Source organism: Protopterus annectens, chromosome 4.part0, assembly GCF_019279795.1.
Source record: "Protopterus annectens isolate FY-2018-M chromosome 4.part0, PAN1.0, whole genome shotgun sequence".
NCBI classification, from domain to species: Eukaryota; Metazoa; Chordata; order Ceratodontiformes; family Protopteridae; genus Protopterus; species Protopterus annectens.
This window is the reverse complement of record NC_056733.1, coordinates 1,812,693,487-1,812,706,658: the sequence shown is the minus strand read 5'-3', so window position 1 is coordinate 1,812,706,658 and position 13,172 is coordinate 1,812,693,487. Positions and strand designations below refer to the sequence as shown.

The 13,172-nt window shown below is 45.1% G+C and overlaps 1 protein-coding gene across 11 annotated transcripts in view; it reads right to left on the bottom strand.

The window, feature by feature from the left end:
* Positions 1–13,172, bottom strand: part of BRD8 (bromodomain containing 8) — a 1,923,539-nt gene that overhangs the window by 783,153 nt on the left and 1,127,214 nt on the right. The window lies entirely within an intron of this gene.

The window sequence follows — 13,172 nt, the reverse complement described above, 5'->3', positions numbered from 1 at the left end:
GCTGTTAAAAATAGGACAATTAGTGGGCATATAAACCACTGCATGATAGTTATAAGAATAAATCAGATAAAATTAGAAAAGACTGGGAGGAAAGGCTTGAAAAGCAATTTTCAAGAGAACAATGGGAGTTAGTATGCATTTCTCCCAAGTATGCAACAACGTCCAGAAGGTAAAGGATCCTTGCTTGGAAGGGTGTATTTTACACCCCATGCAGACTTCAAAGAATTTTTCCTCAGGTAAACATCAAATACTGGAGGTGTTATGGTGAAGAAAGAGGTAACTGGGAACATTTGTTTTGGAAGTGCAGTGAGTTGGCACATTTTAAAAATTCCCTACAGAGTACTCCGTCAGAAATACTGGCTGATAAAATGGCTGCATTTAAGGATACGATTTTTTTTTTAGCTGGGATTCAGGATCTGAACTATACAAATGTAGTAAGGCCTTATTAAATTTGATTCTGTTGGCTGCAAAAAACAATTACGAGAAAATGGAAATCAGAGTCAAAACCCAATGTATTTGAAGTATTGAATTTACAGAAGAGATAAAAATTGGATGAGAGATTTTTTAAAAAAACGGGAAGGAACAAATTGCATAAAAACTGCATAGAAAATAAAGGAAAATTGTGGGAAATACACATGCAGAAAAATGTTTAGGAGGAAGAGTGAGGTTAAAGGAAAGGCAAGAATTCAGCAATTGATCTAATGTTGGACTGATGGTAATTGCAAAGAAAGAAAAGATATGTGATGTATACTGTATTTAATGGGGAAAAACAATGTGATTTGTTTTCTTTTCTGTTAATGTATGTTTGCCGGTGTCCTAAGGGATAATTTAATAAAGGTGTTTAACAAAAAAAAAAAAAAAACTTGACAAACTTGGAGAAGGAAGTCTGAAAAATGAGTAAAACTCCCTGTATCACCTTCCAACTCTCATCACACTTTTTCGTCTAAGGGAGAACTTAAAATTTCAGCTTTAACATCCTTAGGAAGATTTTGAGTAAGCAATAAAGAACACTTCCTCCTAACAATTCCACTAGATGAAGCAGCTCTGGAAGTGGCAAATGTTCAGTCATAAGAACATGTCAAAGAGTGTACAGTTATTTGAAACACACAACAAATAAGATTACACAAATATGAGTTTTCCTCAGATGAAGGAAAAGATACTGTAATGCTCCGCGTTCTCAAAAAAGGTAAGCATAAACTTTAACACAACAGCTTGATGATTGGGAACTCAAGTGCTGCAGTAGAATACATTTTTTTCCCAAATCTTTCAAAAGCTTTCCCATCCTTGTCAAAATGGGAGGGTTTGGTCTAAATCATATGTTTAATATTAGCTGAGTTTACCAGTGAAATCAATGATGGGTCTGATCTGGGCTTAGAAAATAAAAACATCCAAGATTGAGGAACTTTATACAATCTGCTGCCTTAGGGGCAAGCAGGTTGGCTGTTAGGACAGTTACCGGTTACAATTAATACATTCACCAATGCAGGAAGAACAGGAGGAGCGAGAAGAGGATTCGGAAATTCCAGTTGCTATAAATCATAAGACTTTTTTAAAGATAGTGGAAGATAATTACGTTCCCAATGAAATGACAAATTCATTCTGGATATTATATCAAAAAAGAAAATACTTCCAGGGAGCTGTCAGAAGCAAAACTCTCCTCAAAATCAGAATCCTGAGAAGAGAAAACAGAGGTTGTCCCTTTATAATCATGTTCAAAATCTTGATCATCATCAGTGAAGAATCCCTTTACCCGTACCAAAAACCTTGACCCAACCCCAATAAATTAATCCTGTCCAAAGTAACAGATAAGTAAAGACATGTGTCTAACTTTTTCCTTTTTTTTGACGGAATTTCAGAAGTAGTAGACCTACTTTTGACAGGCAAAACCTCCCTAGAGACAGGCATTCCAGTCTGGCTAACAAAAGAGATATTCCCTGTCGCTTATACCATGACGGACAACAGTGGTTTTCTCTTGTCCTTCACTGGCACTCCAAGAGTTTCAGAGAAAGTGTCTAACTACCATATCCATGGTAGCTGTAGGAGCTACACCAGAAGAAGCCAGAAAAAATGATGCATGGTCTAAGGATCCAGAAATGGTACAGCAGAGTCATCAATCTACAGCTCAGACAATTGAGAACCTTGCTGAAGTGAAAAGGGCTACTTAGAATTTATTTTTTGAGGCTGGAAGAAGAACTGAACTGAGGAGTCAGTAAGAGTGTTCCATGGTGATGCTGAAAAAAAGCACCGAAATCCTAGGGAAGCCTGGCAGCAGTAGTTAGTGAAACAAGAAAGGAAAGTTGTGTAAAATCTTACCATAACCACAGATGTCATTCTCTTCCATGTTGCAGTATTCACTAGTGGGTTTACCCTTCTTCCCATCAGCATGTTCGTGCGTCGGAAATGTTGGCTGGTACGTGGGCCATAAAAGTGATGTCTGCGTACAGCAGTCCTCAGAACCAAGAAGCCCCAGATGGAGCCAGTCCTGATAGCATAGCCTGTATAGGAGCCGAGGACAGCAAGTGCAAGGAGAATAGGGGGATGGAGGGAGGGAAGGAATACTGCAACACGGAAGAGAAGGACATAGTACAGTTGTGTACACTTACCATAAATGTAGATGTTCGAGTGTATTCAATGTTGCAGTCATCACATTTGGGTTATCTAACTGCAGGTATCCCTCAGCCAGTCTGAATATCAGAGTCTTGGATTCCTGCATTGGATGCTGTCTCTTCTTCGATGACTTCAGGTCGTCAGGGTGATAAATTATGCAGACGACACCATTACATCAGTTTTTCTTGTCCCAGATGTCAGGTGCCCTCACAATGGGAAGCAATTATATGTTATGGTACAAAAAACAAATACAACAGAAAGCTTAAATACACCAAACAAGAAGGAAAGGTAGAGCCAAGAGAAGTCAGTGGGCTGGAGGGAGTGTAACCAGGACTGCAACAGTGAATACACTCGAACATCTACATTTACGGTAAGTGCACACAACTGCACTATGTTCTTCGTATTTCACTGTTGCAGTCATCACATTTGGGTTGATTCCCAAAGCTAAGGAATGGAGGAGGAAGTTAGCATTAGGACCAGCTATTAAGCCCTGCAAGACTGCAGTGGGAAAACCAGCTCTGGATTTAGAAAAAAAATAGGCATGTGGTAATGCTTGGTGAAGGTATGTACAGAGCTCCAGGTAGCAGCTTCTAGGATATACCTGGTAGGGACTCCTCTGAGAAAGGCTGTAGAGGTAGATGCAGCCCTGGTGGAATGCGATCTTATCCCCTGTGGGGTAGGTTTTCCATGGTGCTTATAGCAGAAATTAATGCAATGGGCTATCCATTTAGAAATGGTTTGCTTTGAAATGGCCTTCCCTCTGCCCGTGCAGCAAAGCCAACTAGCAGCTGTTCAGATTTTCTGAGAGGCTTAGTCCTGTCCAAATAAAATCTAAGTTGTCTGTGCATGTCCAGAGAGTGCAGCATTCCTTCTCCTTTGTTTTGTGGATTAGGGAAAAAGGTAGGCAAATGAATGGACTGATTTAGGGCCACACTAGACACCACCTTGGGCATAAAGGAAGGGTTGGTCCTGAGAGAGACCCTATCTGCATGGAAGATAATGAAGGGTTCCACCGCCATAAGGGCCTATAATTCAGACACTCTTCTAGCTCAAGTGATGGCTAGAAGGAAGGCTGTTTTCCAAGAAAGGAATTTCAACTCTGCAGTTGCAGCTGGCTCAAAAGGAGGGAGAGTGAGCTTTTCCAATACAAAATTAAGATCCCAGGCTGGAGTAGGGGCTCTGCTGGGGGGTCTTAAGTTTTTGGCCCCTCTAAGGAATTGCTTTAGCAGGTGGTGAGAAAAGAGGGGTGGTTCAGTATTATAATGTGCTAAAATGACAGAAACATGAATTTTAATTGATGAGAAGGATAGGCCCTTGTGGAGCATTTCTGTTTAAGTTGTGAAGAATATGAGGTAAGCTGGGCACAGCTGTGCCCATCCCCTGAGTCTGGCTCCAGGAACAGTATTTTTTCCACTTTTCAGCACAGGATTTTCTAGTACTAGGCCTCCTTGCCTCCAGAATGACATCTAGCACCTGCTTACTGAGGGGTGTTATTGGAGAGCTCAAGGAATTAGCTAGGCTACAAGGTTCAGGTTTTGAAGCTGAGGGTGCAGAATCTGGCCCGCCTGCTGGGACAGCAGGGAAGGGGTCTGAGGCAGGTGCCATGGTTCCAATAGTGTCATACTGGGCAAGACGGGGTACCAGTGCTGGCGTGGCCAGTCTGGTGCAATCAATATTGTCCTTCGCTTGTCCTGTTTGATCTTTAGCAGAACCTTCGAGAGGAGAAGCAGAGCGGGAAAGGCATAAACTGAGAAGCTTTCCCAGGTAAAGGACAGAGCATCCACTTTCCAGGCTTGACTGTGGGAAGTCCTTGTGCAGAATTTGTCCAATTGGTAGTTCTGAGGGGAGGCAAACAGGTCTACCTCTGCAGTCCCCCATTTGTTCTTCAAGAAGTTAAATATTTTTGGTTCAAGTTTCCATTCGTGTGGGTCCATGAGATTTCTGCTTAGGTCGTCTGCCAGTGAATTTAGCTTGCCTGGCTGGAATTGAGCTTGCAGGTGCACTTGGTAGCTCAAGGTTGTGTTCCACAGAGCCATGGCTAGTTTGCAGAGTGGGTTCCCCCTGCTAGTTTATGTACCACATAACTGTGGTGTTGTCAGTCTTTACCAATAATTGTCCTGGAAGAATGCAGTCTTTGAAGGCTGTCAGGAAATTCTGTCCAGCTAACATTTCTTTTTGATCCCGGGAACTATCGCCCTATTAGCCTGACGAGCCTGGTCTGCAAGGTCATGGAACATATCATCATGGAACTCATAAACAAAGACATTGGTAACCTCCAAACTCTGGATCCCACCCAGTTCGGGTTTGTGAAAGGCAGATCATGCCTCCTGAACCTGATCAACTTCTTTGAGGCAGTCACCAAAGCTGTAGATGAGGGTAAGGTGGTTCACACAGCCTATCTTGACCTCGCCAAGGCTTTCGACATCATCCCCTATTCTGGAATTATAGCTAAACTCACTAAACTAGGTATACATCCCTATGTCACGAGATGGGTTGCCAACTTGCTCACTGACAGAACCCACACTGTAAAAGTTGCAGACTCCAAATCTGACCTCAAAGCAGTGACAAGTGGAGTACCACAGGGTTCAGTTCTGGGACCTCTCCTGTTTGGTATCTACTTCTCTGAAGTACAGGCCAACACAGAAGGCCTCTGGCTAACGAAGTTCACAGATGACTGCAAACTAGGAGCCATAGTCAAGTCCCCAAATGATGTGGACATCCTGCAGAAGGGCCTCGCTGAGACAGATGCCTGGTGTCAAGCTCAATGCCAAAAAGTGCAGTGTCATCCCCTTTAGTAAAAACTCTGTACCCATGAACTACCACATAGGCGGCAATCTACTTAACACCGAATGTGTGATAAGAGACCTTGGGACCCAGGTGAACAGTAGTCTCTCCTTTGATAGTCACATCACCACAGTAGTTAGGAAGTCCTTCGACGTGGCACACCTCATCATAAAAGGGTTCTCATCCAGGAAAAAAAAGAGGTAATTTTTCCCCTCTACTCGACAATCATTAGACCCATTATAGAGTACGACACCCCTTTTGGAATGTACCTCACAAGACATCTGCAGCAGCTGGAAAGGCCACAGAAGTACCTCACAAAGAGGATTACTTGCCTCAAACAAATGCCCTACACTGACGGTCTCAAAAAACTCCAGCTTTACTCCGTAGCATATTGCCTATTCCGAGATGATCTCTGCCTAACATATAAAGCTATGTCAAACCTAGAGCTGTTGGACATGCTACACCTAAAGAAATCCCAATCCCTCTGAGATATATGCTCTAGGGATCTAAACCTCGTCACCACAATAAACAGGACATGCTGGAGAGATAGATTCCTGTCCCAGAGACTTCCCATACTCTGGAACAGGCTACTCATCTATGTCAAGCAAAGTTCTTCATTAGCACTATTCAAGAAAAATCTTGATGAGTGGATGGGAAATAGGAAATACACCCCGGGGATCATTTCTGTGTCTCTGCTCGATAGTGGTACAGGAAAATAACTTTCTTGGTTGGCGTAAGCCAAGGAACCTTTTTGGCTAGGCTTACGTAGGCCCTTGGGCCGATAGCCTGGTACTTATCTATGAACCTATATGCAGGTACATCTGTCTTGGGTTCCATTTGCCCTGAATGCACTGCCCTGCCAAGTGAGCCCCCCATGCATAGTCTGATGTGTCTGTTGTTAGGGTTTGGGTGGCAGGGGGTACAGTGAAAGGGAGCCCCTTGTTGTAGTAGCAGGCCTCTGCCCACCAAAGGAACTCTATCTTTATACAAGGAATGATAGGAATCATTGATTCCAAATCCTGAGAATGTTGACACCATAGACTTTTTAGATACCATTGTAGTTTCCTCATATGCAGTCTTGCATATGGAATTAGTAGAATGCAAGAGGCCATAAACCCCAGGGCTTGGAGAATTTTCCTTGCAGATAGCTGGGTCTTTGTGGCCAATAGTTTGAAGTAGGTTGTCAAATAAACTTGTTTCTCTGGAGTGAGGAAAGCCATCTGGGAAGTTGTGTTCAAGCTTGTTCCCTGGAATACAATCTATTGGCAGGGTACTAGGTGAGATTTATTTTCGTTTATGGTGTACCCCAGAGAGGTCAGAAGTTTCTTTACGAATGGCAGATGATTTAATAGCAAGTCCTGGCTTTCTGCCTGAATCAGACAATCATTCAAGTATGGGTATATCTGAATTTTTCTCTGCCTGCAAAATACAATGGCTGGAGCTAGACACTTTGTGAATACCCTGGGCGCAGTAGATAAGCCAATGGGAAGTGTAGAGAACTGATAGTGCATGGAGCCTGCCCTGAAGCGTAGGTATTATCTGCAAGATTCCCTTATTGGAATCTGCAGGTTGGCTTCCTTTAAGTTTAAGGTTGCCAACCAGGCATCTTTGCCTAGCATCGGAAGCAGCTGTTGAAGTGTTAGCATTCTGAATTTTGGGATTACCAAAAAGGTGTTTAGAATACAGAGGTCCAGAATAGGACGCCAGGAGCTGTCTTTTCAGGGTACCAAGAAAAGTATTGAATAAAAACCTTGTCCCCTTTCATCTGCTGGGACAGGTTGACTAGCCATGATACTTAGAAGAGAGAGAGAACCTGCTGTTGGGCCTCCGCCCACTGATTTGGGGATAGGTCTGGCAAACTGTTTGCGGTTGGTAGGGTGTGGAAGTGGAATCTGTATCCTTGGGAAACTATATTTGAAACCCACTTCTCCTGGGTAATGAGTTCCCAGTTTTTTGCATGCATGGTGAGCTTTCCTCCTAAGGGAGCAGGCAGTAGAGCAGGGCTCGGAAGGGTCAAGGTTAAGTCATTGCACCATTTTTCCATAGGGGGTGCCTTACTACTCCCTGCTTTGGAAGTGGGAGCCCCCCCACTGCTTAGGCCTGTGCGTAGCCTGAGACTGTAACCTAGGTGGTCTGCTGTTCCTGGGTTTGGACTGAGAAGGCCTGAAAGAGACTGGAAAGGACCAATTCTTTGAAGGCCAATGCCTACTAAATTTGGGAGGCTGTACTTGCAGGAAATCTTTAACAGTTTGCATAGATTTAGCTTTTTCCTCCATCTTTTTGAGGACGACTTCTGCTTTGTTGCCAAACAGGCAGTCCTGGTTTAAGGGAGCATCCAGTAATTTAGCTTTAACATGATCTGGCAAGTTTTGCTCCTTAAGCCAAGCATGCCTTCTAAGTACAAACCCAGTGACAGCAGTCAGCAGCCTTGCAAGACGCTTCTAAAGAGTCAAAACCACATTGCAAAGTATGTTTACCAACTTGTTCTGCAGAATGCATTAAATCCTGTAATTCTTTGAGTTCAGCACAGTCAGGAATTAACATCATTTTTCATTTAAGTAGTCCCAAAATATGCTGCTGGTACTTTAACATATGAAACTGGTATTTAAAGCCCTATTGGCCAAAGTAGCAGAAGTGTATACCTTCTTACCCCATCTGTCCAAGGCTCTAGAATCTCTATCAGAAGGGGTAGGATTTTTGTCAGCAGTAGCCTTAATGTCCTTTGGTCCTTGGGAAATGGTCTCTGGATCCGCAGTAGGATTCTTGAAGAGGAACTTGTGAGAGTCACGCACTCTGTAATACCTGTCAGGTTTTCTGGGAGCTGGAGGTAAAGTGTCTGGGGAAAGGCTGGATTCCAACTAGAAAGCATCATCTACAATGTTCAGAACAGGAGGGATAGCTAAAGGCCTGTGTTGAGGAAGGGGTAAGAATTCCCTAAGCCTCTTTTTGGAGTCATAGTAATCCTGGCCTTCCCAGCGGAAATGCTCCCTAAGAGTGTGCAATGTTTCACCAAAAGAAAAATCTTCTGGAGGGGAAGCAGAGGGAATGGAATCCTCTGCATCAGAATTCTCATAGGTAGATAAGGGCAAATCCTGGTAATTAGGAGAAACAGAAATATCAGATTCCTGATCAGAAGAATCAAACGGAAAAGGAGTTCTAGGTCTCTCAGAAGGGGAAGGCCATTCTAAGCATTTGTTTTTTAGGCATATGGGCCTAAGCATGCGGTTTGGACATCAGTTTTCTAGGCGTGGGTCGAGTTTTATGCATGGATGAAGAAGATGGCGTCAGTTTAAAATGCAAGTCTGTAGGCCTGAATACACCCTTAGAAGCCGGTGCCTGCACAGCGGCTCCAGACCCATCCAAGGCAGAGACATCTGTAGGTTCCATAGTCGAAGAAGCATCTCGTGGCATACTCCAAATGGGTCTCAGTAGAGAATCTGTAGTGGGTATCAGGGGCTGCGAAAGCGCCTCACTGAGTACCGGTGGACTTGCGACTAGCTTAAACGAAGCGCTGTCGGCAGTTTTGGACCTATGCGGTCTGTCTCTGTCTTTATCCTTACATTTTTTCGGTAGTCGGATGGCTTACCAACGCCATTTTGGAGTACGGATACTGAGTACCAAAATAATTTGCTTCAAATATAACCTGGCAACGAATAGTTAGGGGCTTGAACAAGGGACAAAACCGACAGCGAGGGACTTCGTGGTCTAGGCCTAAGCAAGGAATGCAGTAGGAACGAAAAATCTTTATGAGGTATTTGCTTTCCACAGGTAAGACAATGGTTAACTTTAACAGACATCAGTTGGAGCAAGAAAAAAGATCCCCAACAGGGTACTTATCTTTTTTTTTGAAGACTTCAGTTCTGAAACTCAAAAACGAAAATTTCAGGAGTTGGCTGACCGGCACTTGCGAACTGCTACTGCTTGGGGCACCGCACGGCAAGACTGATGTAATGGCGTCGGCTGCATGTTTTATACCCTTGATGACTTGATGTAATGGAAGAAGAGACAGCATCCGACGCAGGAATCCAAGACTCTGGTATTCAGGCTGGCTGAGGGCTACCTGCAGGCAGATAACCCAAATGTGATGACTGCTACAGTGAAACACGAACACCTATGGTTATTTTAAGATTTTACACAACTTTTCTATGTCCTTCTATTCCAATGCTGCAGTATTCACTAGGGGGTGAGTACAAAAGCTCACTGCTGGCTGGGTGGTGGTCTGGATGAGGATTCCAGGAACCCATGCAGCATAGCCCTGGCAAATCCCGCTCTGGTCCTGGAGATGTGGTCCAGCTTGTAGTGTCTGGTGAAGGTGTGCACAGATGACCAGATAGCAGCTTGCAGAATGGAGTTAGTATCTAGACCTTTAAAGAAGGCTCCACAGGAAGCCATGGCCCTTGTGGAATGGGCTGTGACATCGCCCATTAGTGTCTTTCCATGGTGTGAATAACAAAAGGAGATGGCCCTAGCAATCCAAGAAGAAATGGCATGTTTTCCCACAGCTTTCCCCAGAGCACTGGGGTGTAAGGAAACAGCTTGTCTGATTTGCATATAGGCTTGGTTTTATGCAAGTAGAAACAAAGTTGCCTGTGTACATCCAGGGAGTGAAGGACACTCTCGCTGTCTCCCTGAGGATTTGGAAAGAAGGTGGCAGGTGAATAGCCTGATTTAGGGAGAGGTTGTCAACCACCTTTGGGGTGAAGAAGGGGATTAATCCTGAGGGTGACCCTGTCTATATGGAAAACTAGGAAGGGTGGAACAGCCATGAGGGCTTGGAGCTCTGAGACCCTCCTGGCTGATGTCAAAGCTACTAGCAGTACTGTTTACAATGTGCAAAATTTCAAGTCAGCCTTGCAAGCTGGTTCGAAGGGTGGCAGAGTGAGTTTTTCCAGCACATAATTAAGATCCCAGGGAGGAGGAGTCGATTTTCTAGGGAGTCTTAAGTGTAAAACACCTTTTAGGAATAGCTTGGCTGGAAGTCAGGAAGCTAATGGAGGCTCTATAGCAGGCAGGCAGAAATGGCAGACAGGTGTGCTTTTAAGGAGTAGTAAGACAAGCCTGTCTTTAGCGGTTCACACAGGTAAGACAGAATTAGAGGCAGGTCACTATCCAGCGGCTGTATCTGTCTTTTCTGAAACCGGATAGAAAACTTCTCTCTTTAGAGAGATAGGATTTCCTTGTGTGTGGTTTCCTGGCCTCCTGCGGGACTGAGAGCACATCCTTGTTGTAAAGGTGTCTGAAGGGAATAAGAATCCTATCAGCCACAGGGAGAGGTGCAGGGATCTCCATTGTGGGTGAATCTGTGTCCCCTGGTGCTGTGTGAATAGATCCACAGGGGTAACTTGTGGTGACTGCCCTTGGAAAGATGAAGAAGTAGGGGGAACGAGTGTTGCCTTGGCTAAAAGAGGGTCACCAACAAGATTTTTGGGGAGTCCTGCTGAATTTTCAATAGGACTCTCTGGATAAGAGGGAAGGGGAGAAAGGCGTACAAGAATTTCCCCTTCCAATACATTAAGAAGGGATCTGTTTGAAGAGCCTTCAGGTTGTGAGTTCTGGAGAATTAGCTCTGCAGTTGCCTGTTTGTGGAGTAGGCAAATAGGTCTATCTCTGGAATACCCCACCTGTGGATCAGATCTAAGAATACCTCCCTTGACAGCATCCACTCGTGACTGTCCGAGGAGTTTCTGCTTAAGGAGTCTGCCTGGCGATTGTGTTAGGACGGGATGTAGGCTGCCTGGAGGGAGATCCCCTGGGAGACAACTAGGTCCCATACATGTAAGGCTAGCCTGCAGAGGAGGTAGGCTTTGTCCCTCCTTGCTTGTTCAAGTACAACATAACTGTGGTGTTGTCTGTGAAGATCTTCAGAATGCCCCGTCTGAGGAAAGGTAGGAAGGCCTGCAGGCTCAGAAGTATGGCTGACATTTCCTTGATGTTGATATGATACTGTTTTTGTTCGTCTTTCCACAAACCCTGCACTGTTCTTATGTCTAACGTTGCCCCCCCAGACCAGATCTGAGGCGTCTGTGCACGATCTGTGAATGGGGGGGGGGGGGGTTGTATGGTCTCCTGCGCCACCCACCACTTCAGCTCTTGGCGGAGGCAGGGGAGAAGTCGGACTCTGGACTCTAGGGGGTGTGAGTCCTGGGCCCATACTGAGCGAAGATGCCATTGCATCTTTCTCATGTGTAATCTTGCCAGTGGTAGCATTGGAATAGTGGCAGCCATGCGGCCGAGAGGTTTGAGGAATTCCCTTGCAGACAGAGCAGGTGAAAGGAGGGCTGATTGAAGTTGTTGGGTCAGGGAAAGCACTTTTTCCTGAGGTAGGAAGGCCATCCTGAGGTCTGTTCTGATTCTGCATCCTAGGAAGACAATGTCTTGTGTAGGATTTAGTCTGGATTTGGAGAAGTTTATGAGGAACCCTAGAGACTGCAGCAGGAGGTCCTTTATGTGGGCAATGTTATCATCCTGAAGGAGGGGACCTTCAGGTATGGGTTGAGGTGGCAAAGGTCTAGGATGGGTCTCCCTGGTCCCTCCTTCCTGGGCACCAGAAAAATTCTGGAGCAGAAACCTCTCCCTCGAGCAGGGGGCAGATGGACAGGTTCTATGGTGCCCTTGGAGCAGCAGGTTGTTTAGGACCTCGGGGAGGAGGGACCATTGAGAGGGGGGAGGTAGTGGTATAGGAAGTTTGGGGGGGGATCCAAGACAGGAAGTAATCCTCCTTGAGGATAGACAAAACCCATTTGTCGGATGTCACTAGGGCCCATGCAGGGAGGCAGTGAGACAGACAGGAGAATAGAGATATGGTGGGAGGAGGGGGTAGAAAAGGAGGCAGGCAGTCAAATGCTGCCTGCCCTTTCTGGAAAGGGAGATCTCTGGGCAAAGGCCTGAGGTGTCCTAGGCTGAGTAGTCTGTCTCCTGTGTGGTCTTCTAAACCTGGAGGGGACAGAGGGCCTACAGGACTTCCTAATAAATTGTCTTGGCCAGGTAGTTCCTCTAAAATTGTGGGAATGAAGAGATAAGAAGATGCTTTAGATCTTGGTGCGCTTTCCTTTTTTGCTGAAGTGACTCAAAGAGATCAGCTACCTTGGAGCCAAAAAGGGCAGTGTGATTCAAAGGAGCATCCAAGAGTTTGGCCTTAAAAGTCATCCAGTAGGGGCTAAAGACACAGCTAAGAGTATCTCCTCAATACAGAGGCAGATGCAGCTGACCTGGCAGAGGCTTCCGCTGCATCATATGCATACCTTAGAGAATGTTTATTGACTTGGGAGATGAGCCAAAGCAAGGAAGACAGGGATGGCTTTGCAGGGCAGTCAGGGATCTCATTAAGTTCCTTGGAAGCTTTGTCCAGTGAGGCCAAGGAGTATTTGGTCATGTGTGATGGGTAATTTGTAGCCTTGAAGGCTAGAGTAGCGGAAATGTATATCTTCTTCCCCCACCTCTCCATGGCCTTGTTGGTTTTATCTGCAGGCAGGACATTGGTAGTAAGGAGAAGTTTGGTAGCCCTATTAGTGGTAATAGAAATGGTTGCTAGGTCAGCAGGCGGGCATTTGAAAAGGAATTTGTCTGCATCAGGTACCCTATACAACTGGTTTGCCTTTCTAGGGGCAGGTGGCTAGGAATCTGGGTTTATGCATGCTGCTGCAAAAGCATCTAGGAAGGCAGGCTGGACAGGAGGAACAGGAGCCGGGTTAGGAGATTCCATCTGGATTAAGTCATAGAATTTTTTCTGTTGCTCATACATGTTTGAGCAATCCCATTTAAAATGTTCCCTCATAAGATTT